The sequence below is a fragment of the Choloepus didactylus genome, chromosome 19 (genome assembly GCF_015220235.1).
Source record: "Choloepus didactylus isolate mChoDid1 chromosome 19, mChoDid1.pri, whole genome shotgun sequence".
In the NCBI taxonomy this organism is placed as follows: domain Eukaryota; kingdom Metazoa; phylum Chordata; class Mammalia; order Pilosa; family Megalonychidae; genus Choloepus; species Choloepus didactylus.
The window spans coordinates 10,123,879-10,135,682 of NC_051325.1; the positions used below are offsets into that span (position 1 = coordinate 10,123,879).

Below are 11,804 nucleotides of genomic sequence, written 5' to 3' on the forward strand. Positions count from 1 at the left end.
TTACTTGCTGGGGTATCTTCTCCCCCGGGCCGGCTGTCTAGGCTGTCTCCATGGGCTGGACTCTGACAGGCTTGGCTAGATGAGGGTCACTGTCCAGGGCCCAGACATCTCCTCTGCAAGATCAGGGAGGTCCCACAGGCTCATCATGAGGACGGTGCTCTGAGCCTCAGTTTCTCCACCTGTCAAATGAAGCCAGTGTTCATTGCTGGGAGGCCCCAGTGAGGTTCTACGTGCGGAGGTGCTGCGGGGAGGTGGACACGCCCCAAAACGGACAGGCCCATTCTGTGCAGATCCAGGAGCTGCCGTCTCCTCTGCTTCACTGGAATTTTCTGAAAGGTAGACCAGACAGATACCGACCTCCCAGGTGAGCATCAGAGGACCATTACCTGATGGTGAAGAGGAAAGTGTGTGGGAAGGACAGAAGGAGAGGGGTGATGAGAGGAAGGGAAGGGGTGAAATAGGGGTCAATCGAGGGCTGAATTCAGCAAACAGGGCTCTGGCTTTCCTTTCAACTGGGCCCTGGATGTGTAATCTCATTTACTCCTCCCAGCACCCCTCTAGGTCAAGGTCATTTTGTAATGAGGGCATGAGCGGTGAGGGGTTCCCGGGTAAGGGGCACATTTGTTATGTCTCCACAGCCTCACTGCCCCAGCAAGGGGAGAACAACAGTCCCTTGGTCTCTTGGTCTGAGAATCTTCCTGATACGGGGCCGTGGCGTACCTCCTGATCAGCGATCAGGGGGAGGCCAGTCTCCTGCTCAGTGAGGTAACAGCTGCCTTCCCCACGTGAGCCACACCAACCATGGAGACAGGGATCAGGGGATGTTTGCTGGGCAACTTCCGTGTGTCCACTGTGCAGGGCTTTTTGAGTGGAACTAGGACCCATCCCTAACCAGATACCTTGAGTGTGCCAGTGAACTCTTCTGTGGGCCACCTGGAGAAACAGGGTTATTTTTGTAAGGACACCTGCGAACAGGCACTAGCTGGCTAAAATCTTCCAATTGCTGAGCATGCTCAGGAACAAAGTAGCTTGTCCTGGGCTTTTAGTCTTCCACATAACTGTTATAATTCACTTGTTAAATATAATGAAAAACCCCAGGGAGATCTCTTTTGGCATTTTACTGTATTAGGAGATCAATTTGACAATTTGACAGCTCTAGAATTTTGGGAATTTCTGTCCATAAAAATGGTATGTCTCCCCCTTTAAGACTTGCATAATGACTTTCAATAAAAGTTCATATATTTCATATTACAGTCTTACATTTTAAAATTTTACTTCTAAGTTCCTTGTATTTGTGGGCTATTGTAAATGAAACCTTTTAGTTGTGTTTTCTAATAGTCATGTGTGCAGAGAATAACAAAGACTTCACTGTACAATCATATTAAACAATGAGGTTAGGTTCTGTTAGTATTTCTTGGCATTTGTCTGTAGACTCTTGAGATTTGTAAATGAACAATCATGACATCTGCAAATAATCACTGTTTTGCTCTTTCCTATGTAGTCCTTGGACCTTTGCTTGCCTTATTGTTCTGACTAAAGCATCTGGAACCATGGTAAATAGAAGTGGTACCCAGTGGGCATCCTTGTCTTGTTCCTACTTTTAAAGGTAACTCTACTCACATTTCCCACTTACGTCATATTTTTTCCACAGCTTTTTGGCAGCTGTCTTTTATCAGACTGAGAATTTTTCATCTATTTTTGCTAAGCATTTTACCTTGATTTTTATTAAATGATCTTTCTGCTTTCATTGAGCTAACCATATGGTCTTCTCGTTTTCATCTAGTAAAGAGGTGAACTACATTATTTAATTTTCTAATGTACAACCCTTGTTGCATTCTGTAGTAATTTCAACTTGTTCATGAGTATTGTCTTTTCCTATAATGCAGTATTTTCTGCAAACATTTTGCATCTATATTTCCGACGTAGGCTGGTTTGTGATTCTCCTTTCCATTCCTTGTCTGGTTTTGGCATCAGTTATACCAGCCTCAGTTAAAGAGGATCCTTTTCTCTGGAAGCATTTGTGTAAAGAAGGAGTATATGTTCTTAGGGAATCGTCTGTAGGTCTCAGGTGTTGTGAGGTTGTAGATTCTGTACACAGATTGCCTGTGTTCACCTCCTGGCTCTATCTCCGTGCAATCCTGGACAAGTCACTTAACATCTCCATGCATCAAAGAACTCACCAATCGACTGGAATAATAATGTGTCCTGCAAGGTGGAGATGTGACAGTGAAATGAGTTACTATGTATAAGCCATTGAGCAGTAGAGCTGATATATGGCAAATGTACATAAAGGAAGAGCCATTTTGAGTCCTAAAGTCTTTGGAAGAACGTACCTGATGAAACTAAGCAGAGCAATCTATTTGTAAGAAAAATTTTAATGGCAAAATGAGAGGCTTTAGCCCATTGTCTTTTTTCTTCTTTATTCACCTTTGATCATTTATAGTTTTCTAAGAATCTGTAATTTTTTCCTACATTCTCCAATTCATATTTTTATTAATTTTTAAATCTTTGATACATCTGTAATTTTGTACTATTTCATTCATAATGTGATTGATGAATTTCTTGGGTTTCCTCCAACAATTTTGTCTGAGATTTTTTAACTTGGTCAATTCAAGAACCAACTTACAAATACCTTGACTTTTTTTCATTAATTGCTATTCTTATCTTTATTTCATTCCTCTATCTTCTTTGGGCTTATTTTGTATTCCTTTTCTAACAACTTCAGTTCTATGTTTACCTTTTTATTTTCAATGTTTCTTCTTTCCTGTTATAAACATATAAAACATTTAAGTATCCTTTAAGTACCTCTTTAGGTGCATTCTGTTTGGTTTAGCCATCAGATTTTTTGGTCCTTGAGTTGTAACAGTTTTAGAATTTTCATTTTAATTTAGTCTCTGCCTCATGACTTACTTATAGGTTTTTAAAAATACTATTATTTGTAGTAGTGTTGGGAGTGCTGGGGGCGGTGTTATTAACTTATAAGTGCAGTTATAACTGAATCACATTCTGGCCATAGATGGAAATCTGCACCAGGCTGAAACACTCGTGTGAGCTCAGAGTGAAGGGCATTTATTTTGAGGGCTCACACTCTTGATGGTTCTCAGGGAGGAAAGAAATGTCCTCATAATCAGCTCCAGGCCCACATCCCCCAGACATCCCCTGGGAAATGGGGGCCACTGTTAACAGCCCACGTTTCCTCAGGGTCCCAAGGAGATCCATTTACTTCTTGCTTCCTTCACTTTCACGCTCCTCGGCCCTGCACGCACACGCCCTGTGACAGGGGCTCTGATTGGCTCAGTCTGCCACCATCCAACACTGTGATTGGACAGAAGCTCTGTAAGAGGCCACCTCATTGGCTGCTGACCTCTTTTTGCCTGGCTAGTTGGCAGATTCTGGTCCTACTTGCGGTGCTTAGGGTAACAGGTTCCCGAGGTACAAAGGATGCATCCAGGACCCAGCCCTCAGCCGGTCACAGGCTTTCAGATATCTTTGGTGTCAGCAGGATCAGTGACCTCATTTGGGTCTGTCACCCTAGGCAGTCAGCGTTCAATGACAACTGCACAAAGCCTCATCCCCTACCTTCTCTACCCCAGGGAATGCACATTGTGCAGAGAGCCTCCCCTCCCTGTGGGGAGAGATGTATTAGCAACCCAAATTACTATTCTTAGGTCAGAGGAGAATGTGTCTGCAGTGCTTTCAGTTTGTAGAATAAAAAGCAGGGAGCGTACCAGATCAAAAGGAATAGTCCCATTAGCAAAGGTTGATTGCACTGCCAACACAAACACCTGTAATAAGTATGGGGTCCCTGGATATACAGCTCTGAAGATATTTAGAGATGGTGAAGAAGCAGGTGCTTGTGATGGGCCTAGGACCACAGATGAAATTGTCAGCCCTTGAGGAAGCAGGCAGGACCCGCTTCAGTTCCTCCTACAACTGAGGAAGAATTTGAGAAGTTTATTAGTGATAAAGACCTCTCTGTGGTGGGATTTTTCAAGGATTTATTCAGTGAAGTGCTCTCTGAATTCCTAAAAGCAGCCAGCAACTTGAGAGATAACTACCAATTTACACACACCAATGTGCAGTCTCTGGTGAACAAGTATAATGATAATGAAGAGGGAATCACTTTGTTTCATCCTTCATATCTGATTAACAAGTTTGAGGACAAGAGAGTTGCATATACAGAACGGAAAATGACCAGTGCCAAGAGTAAAAAAAGTTATCCAGAAACATTTTTGGTATCTGTCCTTATGTGACTGAAGATAATAAAGATGTGATACAGGGTGTTCCAGTTTGCTAATGCTGCCATTATGCAAAATACCAGAAATGGATTGGCTTTTATAAAGGGGGTTTATATGATTATAAATTTACAGTTCTACAGCCATAAAAGTGTCCAAACTGAGGGATAAACATGAGTATTCCTTCACTGGAGAAAGGCTGTTGCCGTCCAGAAAACTTCTGTTAGCTGGGAAGGCACGTGGCTGGTGTCTGCTTGCTCCCAGGTTGTGTTTCAAAATGGTGTTCTCCAAAATGTCTCTAGGTTTAGCTTCTCAGGGCAAACTCTTGGCTACTATCTCCAAAGCATCAGCAAAAGTCTGCTTTCAATGGCCATCTCCAAAATGTCTCTCTCAGCTGAAATGAATTCTTGGTTTTCTCTCCCAGGGCACTTCACTCTAAGCACCTGGGGGTCCTGTCTTAGCATATCCTGTGGCCAACTCTGGGCTGCTTCTCTTCGCTAAACATCCTTCTGTCTGCATCTCCAAGCACTTCTGAACATCAGAGTCAGCAAGCGTCTGGGCATGTGTGACTCTTTTTGAAGTACTGCAGTAAACTAATCAAGACCCATGCTGAATTGGCAGGGCCACACCTCCATGGAAATAATCTAATCAAAATTATCACCTAGAGTTGGGTGAGTCACATCTCCTTGGAAATAACCTAATCCAAATATCCCACAAGATTGGGTTAAAGAATATGGTTTTTTTCTGGGGACACAATATATACAAACCAGCACACAGGGCAAGGACTTACTAGTGACTTACTATGATTTGGACTATGAAAAGAATACTAAAGTTTCCAACTACTGGAGAAATAGAGTGATGATGGTGGCAAAGAAATTCCTGGATGCTGGACATAAACTCAACTTTGCTGTAGCTAGCTGCAAAATCTTTAACCATGAACTTTCTGATTTGGGCTTGGAAAGCACTACTGGAGGAGGGCGGGGCAAGATGGCAGATTGGTGAGCTGCATGTTTTAGTTACTCCTCCAGGAAAGTAGGTAGAAAGCCAGGAACTGCGTGGACTGGACACCGCAGAGCAATTTGAGTTTGGGCATACTTCATACAACACTCATGAACACGTCGAACTGCTGAGATCAGTGAAATCTGTAAGTTTTTGTGGCCAGGGGACCCACACCCCTCCCTGCCAGGCTCAGTCCCATGGGAGGAGGGGCTGTCAGCGCTGGGAAGGAGAAGGGAGAACTGCATTGGCAGCTCTTATTGGAAACTCATTCTAGTGATCCAAACTCCAAGCATAGAAAGACTGAGACCAGACATCAGAGAATCTGAGAGCAGCCAGCCCAGCAGAGAGGAGATAGGCATAGCAAAAAACAGCAAGAAAAATTCAAAAATAAAAGCGGAGGCTTTTTGGAGTTCTTGTGAACATAGGAAGGGAAAGGGCAGAGCTCAGGCCCTGAGGCTCATATGCAAATCCCAAAGAAAAACTGCTCTCTCTGCCCCCTGGATCTTTCCTTAATAGCCCTAATTGCTTTGTCTCTTAGCATTTCAATAACCCATTAGATCTGCAAGGAGGGCTTTTTTTTTTTTTTTATCTTTTTTTTTTCTGTTTCTAAAACAATTACTCTAAGAAGCCCAATACAGAAAGCCTCAAAGACTTGCAATTTGGGCACATCAAGACGAAAGAAGAACTAAGAGACCTGTGAAACAAAAGGCAAGAATCCAGTGGCTGAGAAAATTCACTAAACAACACAACTTCCCAAGAAAAGGGGGACATCCACTCACAGCCATCATCCTGGTGGACAGGAAACACTCCTGCCTGTCGCCGGCCCCATAGCCCAGAGCTGCCCCAGACAACCCAGTGTGACAGAAGTGCTTCAAATAACAGGCACACACCACAAAACTGGGCGTGGACATTAGCCTTCCCTGCAACCTCAGCTGATTGTCCCAGAGTTGGGAAGGTGGAGCAGTGTGAATTAACAAAGCCCCATTCAGCCATCATTTCAGCAGACTTGGAGCCACCCTACACAGCCCAGCAGCCCAGAACCACCCTGGGAGGATGTCACTCACCTGTGATATAGCACAGTCATCTCTCAACAGAGGACCAGGGGTGCATAGCCTGGAAGAGGGACCCACTCACAAGTCTCAGGGGCCATATGCCAATACCAAGGACTTGTGGGTCAGTGGCAGAGAAAAACTGTGGCAGGACTGAACTGAAGGATTAGACTATTGCAGCAGCTTTAAAACTCCAGGAACACCCGGGAGATTTGATTGTTGGAGCCACTCCCCTCCCTGACTGCCCAGAAACACGCCCCATATACAGGGCAGGCAACACCAACTACACACACAAGCTTGGTACACCAATTGGACCCCACAAGACTCACTCCTCCACTCACCACAAAGGCAAAGCAGGGGAGAACTGACCTTTGGAGAACAGGTGGCTCGTAGACGCCACCTGCTGGTTAGTTAGAGAAAGTGTACTCCACGAAGCTGTAGATCTGATAAATTAGAGATAAGGACTTCAATTGGTCTACAAATCCTAAAAGAACCCTATCAAGTTCAGCAAATGCCAAGAGGCCAAAAACAACAGAAAATTATAAAGCATATGAAAAAACCAGATGATATGGATAACCCAAGCCCAAACACTCAAATCAAAAGATCAGAAGAGACACAGTCCCTAGAGCAACTAATCAAAGAACAAAAGATGAACAATGAGACCATAGTATGGGATACAAAGGATATCAAGAAGACCCTAGAAGAACATAAGGAAGACATTGCAAGACTAAATTAAAAAATAGATGATCTTATGGAAATTAAAGAAACTGTACTCAATGGTGAGAGACTGAAAGCCTTCCCTCTAAGATCAGGAACAAGACAAGGATGCCTGCTATCACCACTGTTATTCAACATTGTGCTGCGAGTGCTAGCCAGGGCAATCTGGCAAGTCAAAGAAATAAAAGGCATCCAAATTGGAAAAGAAGAAGCAAAACTGTCATTGTTTGCAGATGATACGATCTTATATCTGGAAAAACCTGAGAAATCAACAATACAGCTACTAGAGGTAATAAACAAATTTGGCAAAGTAGTGGGATACAAGATTAATGCACATAAGTCAGTAATGTTTCTATATGCTAGAAATGAACAAACTGAAGAGACATTCAAGAAAAAGATACCATTTTCAATAGCAACTAAAGAAATCAAGTATCTAGGAATAAACTTAAGGAAAGATGTAAAAGACCTATACAAAAAAAACTACATAAATCTACTAAAAGAAATAGAAGGGGACCTTAAAAGATGGAAAAATATTCCATGTTCATGGATAGGAAGGCTAAATGTCATTAATATGTCAATTCTACCCAAACTCATCTACAGATTCAATGCAGTCCCATCCCAATCAAAATTCCAACAACCTACTTTGCAGACTTGGAAAAGCTAGTAATCAAATTTATTTGGAAAGGGAAGATGCCTCGAATTGCTAAAGACACTCTAAAAAAGAAAAATGAAGTGGGAGAACTTACACTCCCTGACTTTGAAGCTTATTATAAAGCCACAGTTGTCAAAACAGCATGGTACTGGCACAAAGATAGACATATAGATCAATGGAATCGAATTGAGAATTCGGAGATAGACCCCCAGATCTATGGCTGACTGATCTTTGATAAGGCCCCCAAAGTCACTGAACTGAGTCATAATGGTCTTTTCAACAAATGGGTCTGGGAGAGATGGATATCCATATCCAAAAGAATGAAAGCGGACCCCTTCCTCAGACCCTACACAAAAATTAAGTCAAAATGGACCAAAGATCTCAATATAAAAGAAAGTACCATAAAACTCCTAGGAGATAGTGCAGGAAAACATCTTCAAGATCTTGTATTAGGCGGCCACTTCCTCGACTTTACACCCAAAGCACAAGCAACAAAAGAAAAAATAGATAAATGGGAACTCCTCAAGTTTAGAAGTTTCTGTACCTCAAAGGAATTTGTCAAAAAGGTAAAGATGCAGCCAACTCAATGGGAAAAAATTATTGGAAACCATGTATCTGACAAAAGACTGTTATCTTACATATATGAAGAAATCCTACAACTCAATGACAATAGTATAGACAGCCCAATTATGAAATGGGCAAAAGATATGAAAAGACAGTTCTTTGAAAAGGAAATACAAATGGCCAAGAAACACATGAAAAAAATGTTCAGCTTCACTACCTATTAGAGAGATGCAAATTAAGACCACAATGAGATACCATCTCACACCGATTAGAATGGCTGCCATTAAACAAATGCTGGAGGGGATGTGGAGAAATTGGAACTCTTATTCATTGTTGGTGGGACTGTAGAATGGTTCAGCCACTCTGGAAGTCGGTCTGGCAGTTCCTTAGAAAACTAGATATAGAGTTACCATTCGATCCAGCAATTGCACTTCTCGGTGTATACCCAGAAGCTCGGAAAGCAGTGACATGAACAGATATCTGGACACCAATGTTCATAGCAGCATTATTCACAATTGCCAAGAGATGGAAACAATCCAAATGTCCTTCAACAGATCAGTGGATAAATAAAATGTGGTATATACACACAATGGAATACTACACGGCAGTAAGAAGGAACGATGTCGTGAAACATATGACAACATGGATGAACCTTGAAGACATAATGCTGAGCGAAATAAGTAAGGCACAAAAGGAGAAATATTATATGCTACCACTAATGTGAACTTTGAAAATGTAAAACGAATGGTTTATAATGTAGAATGTAGGGGAACTATCAATAGAGAGCAATTAAGGAAGGGGGAACAATAATCCAAGAAGAACAAATAAGCTATTGTGGGTAAATTTAACATTCTAGAAATGCCCAGGAATGACTATGGTCTGTTAATTTCTGATGGATATAGTAGGAACAAGTTCACAGAAATGTTGTTATATTAGGTAACTTTCTTGGGGTAGAGTAGGAACATGTTGGAAGTAAAGTAGTTATCTTAGGTTAGTTGTCTTTTTCTTACTCCCTTGTTATGGTCTCTTTGAAGTGTTCTTTTATTTTATGTTTTTTTTTTAACTTTTTTTTAATTTTTAATTTTTTTATTTTTCATAAAGTTGATTTTAAAAAAAAAAGTTAAAAAAAACAAGGAAAAAAATATGTAGACCCCCCTTGAGGAGCCTGTGGAGAATGCAGGGGTATTGGCCTACCCCACCTCGATGGTTGCTAACATGCCCACAGACATAGGGGACTGGTGGTTTGATGGATTGAGCCCTCTACCACGGAATTTGCCCTTGGGAAGACTGTTGCTGCAAAGGAGAGGCTAGGCCTCCCTATAATTGTGCCTAAGAGCCTCCTCCCGAACGCCTCTTTGTTGCTCAGATGTGGCCCTCTCTCTCTAGCTAAGCCAACTTGAAAGGTGAAATCACTGTCCTCCCCCCTACGTGGGATCAGACACCCAGGGGAGTGAATCTCCCTGGCAACGTGGAATATGACTCCTGGGGAGGAATGTAGACCTGGCATCGTGGGACGGAGAATATCTTCTTGACCAAAAGGGGTATGTGAAAGGAAATGAAATAAGCTTCAGTGGCAGAGAGATTCCAAAAGGAGCCGAGAGGTCACTCTGGTGGGCACTCTTACGCACAATTTAGACAACCCTTTTTAGGTTCTAATGAATTGGGGTAGCTGGTGGTAGATACCTGAAACTACCAAACTACAACCCAGAACCCATGAATCTCGAAGACAATTGTATAAAAATGTAGCTTATGAGGGGTGCCAATGTGATTGGGAAAGCCATAAGGACCACATTCCCTTTTGTCTGGTTTATGGATGGATGAGTAGAAAAATAGGGGAAGGTAAGAAACAAACAAACAAAGGCACCCAGTGTTCATTTTTACTTTAATTGCTCTTTTTCACTTTAATTATTTTTCTTGTTATTTTTGTGTGTGTGCTAATGAAGGTGTCGGATTGATTTAGGTGATGAATGTACAACTATGTAATGGTACTGTGAACAATCGAATGTACGATTTGTTTTGTATGACTGCGTGGTATGTGAATATATCTCAATAAAATGAGGATTTAAAATAAAAGCAAACAAACAAACAAAAAGAAAGCACTACTGGAGAGATTCCTGCTGTTGCCCTCAGAACTGCTAAAGGAGAGAATTTTGTCATGTAGGAGGAATTCGTGTGTGATGGTAAAGCTCTTGAGAGGTTGTTGCAAGATTACTTTGATGACAACCTGGTGAGATACCTGAAGTCTGAGCCTATCCCAGAGAGCAATGATGGACTTGTGAAGGTAGTAGTAGCAGAAAATTTTGATGAATGAGTGAACAGATAACAAAGATTGAATTTTATGCCCCTTAGTGTGGTCCCTGTCAGAATCTGGAGTCTGAGTATGAAGAACTGGGAGAGAAGCTCAGCAAAGATCCTAATAATGTCAGAGCCAAGATGGATGCCAGAGCCAACGATGTGCCTTCACCCTATGAAGTCAGATGTTTTCCAACTATCTACTTCTCTACAGCCAACAAGAAGCTAAATCCAAAGAAATATGAAGCTGGCTGTGAATTAAGTGATTTTATTAGCTGCCTCCAGTGAGAAGCTACAACCCCCCCTATAATTGAAGAAGAAAAACCCCAGAAGAAGAAGGCACAGGAGGTTCTCTAAAACAGGAGCCAAACATATCACTTATAAAAGATCTTTTCCACCAAAGATGGCAAAAACACTGGGGAGGACTGGGACTCACGTGGGATTTCTACCTCTCAGGACTGAGAGGACAGAGTGGATATAATCTGAATCCTGTTAAATTTTCTCTAAACTCCTTCTTAGCTGCACTGTTTATGGAAACAGCAAGACCAGTTTATATTTGTGGTTTGGGGAAAAAAAAATTGTGTTGGGGTGATTGTTGTGGGGTTGGGGGGATTTGAGTTGGGGGGTTATTTTCTAATTTTTTTTGTACGTTTGGAGCAGTAACAGTAAATGAGCCCCCTTGAAAAAAAAACAAGGAGCAGGACCCTCGGGTGTTTTCAGTTCCTCTCCAGACCGCATTGGTTTTTCAGTGTGGGAGGGGAGAAGGACAGAACCAGAACCTTAGTATTCTGTTTTATGGAAAAACAGAGGCTTTTTCTCCTCTCCACTTCTTTAGCCCCTCACCCCCTTTTTTGACACTGCCCTGAGAAATAAACACTGGTCTGTGGTGAAAGGAAGGCTGGAGTTCCAAAGAGCAGGGCCTTAGTTCACTGTCTATTGACTGGAGCTTTCACAAGTCGTACCTGCTGGGGCAACTCAATTTCTGCACCTGGAAATTGACATCACAGTGCCATTTGCCATCAGAATCAAAAGGAATAAAAGGACACCATCTGCTTTGGAAAACTCTCCACCATGCTATCAGCCTGACCTTTTAATCTTAAAATGTGGACTGCCTTGCAAGAAACTGTGATAGATGGGTGTGCTAAACCTTTATTCCAGGGATTTGCTTTCCCTGCTGTGTTCAGTTTTGAATGGGTTCACTGTAGGCAAGATTTAATAAAACACTATTTCGTATCTGAAATGGCATCATTATAATGACTAAGGGAGGAACCTCTGGCCTCCAGTTGTGGTGAAGAA

General features: G+C 42.1%; 1 pseudogene; it reads left to right on the plus strand.

Annotated features, from left to right (window-relative positions):
* The first annotated feature begins 586 nt into the window (after positions 1-586).
* LOC119516060 lies at positions 587-10,737 on the plus strand (annotated as a pseudogene).
* The last annotated feature ends 1,067 nt before the right edge of the window (positions 10,738-11,804 follow it).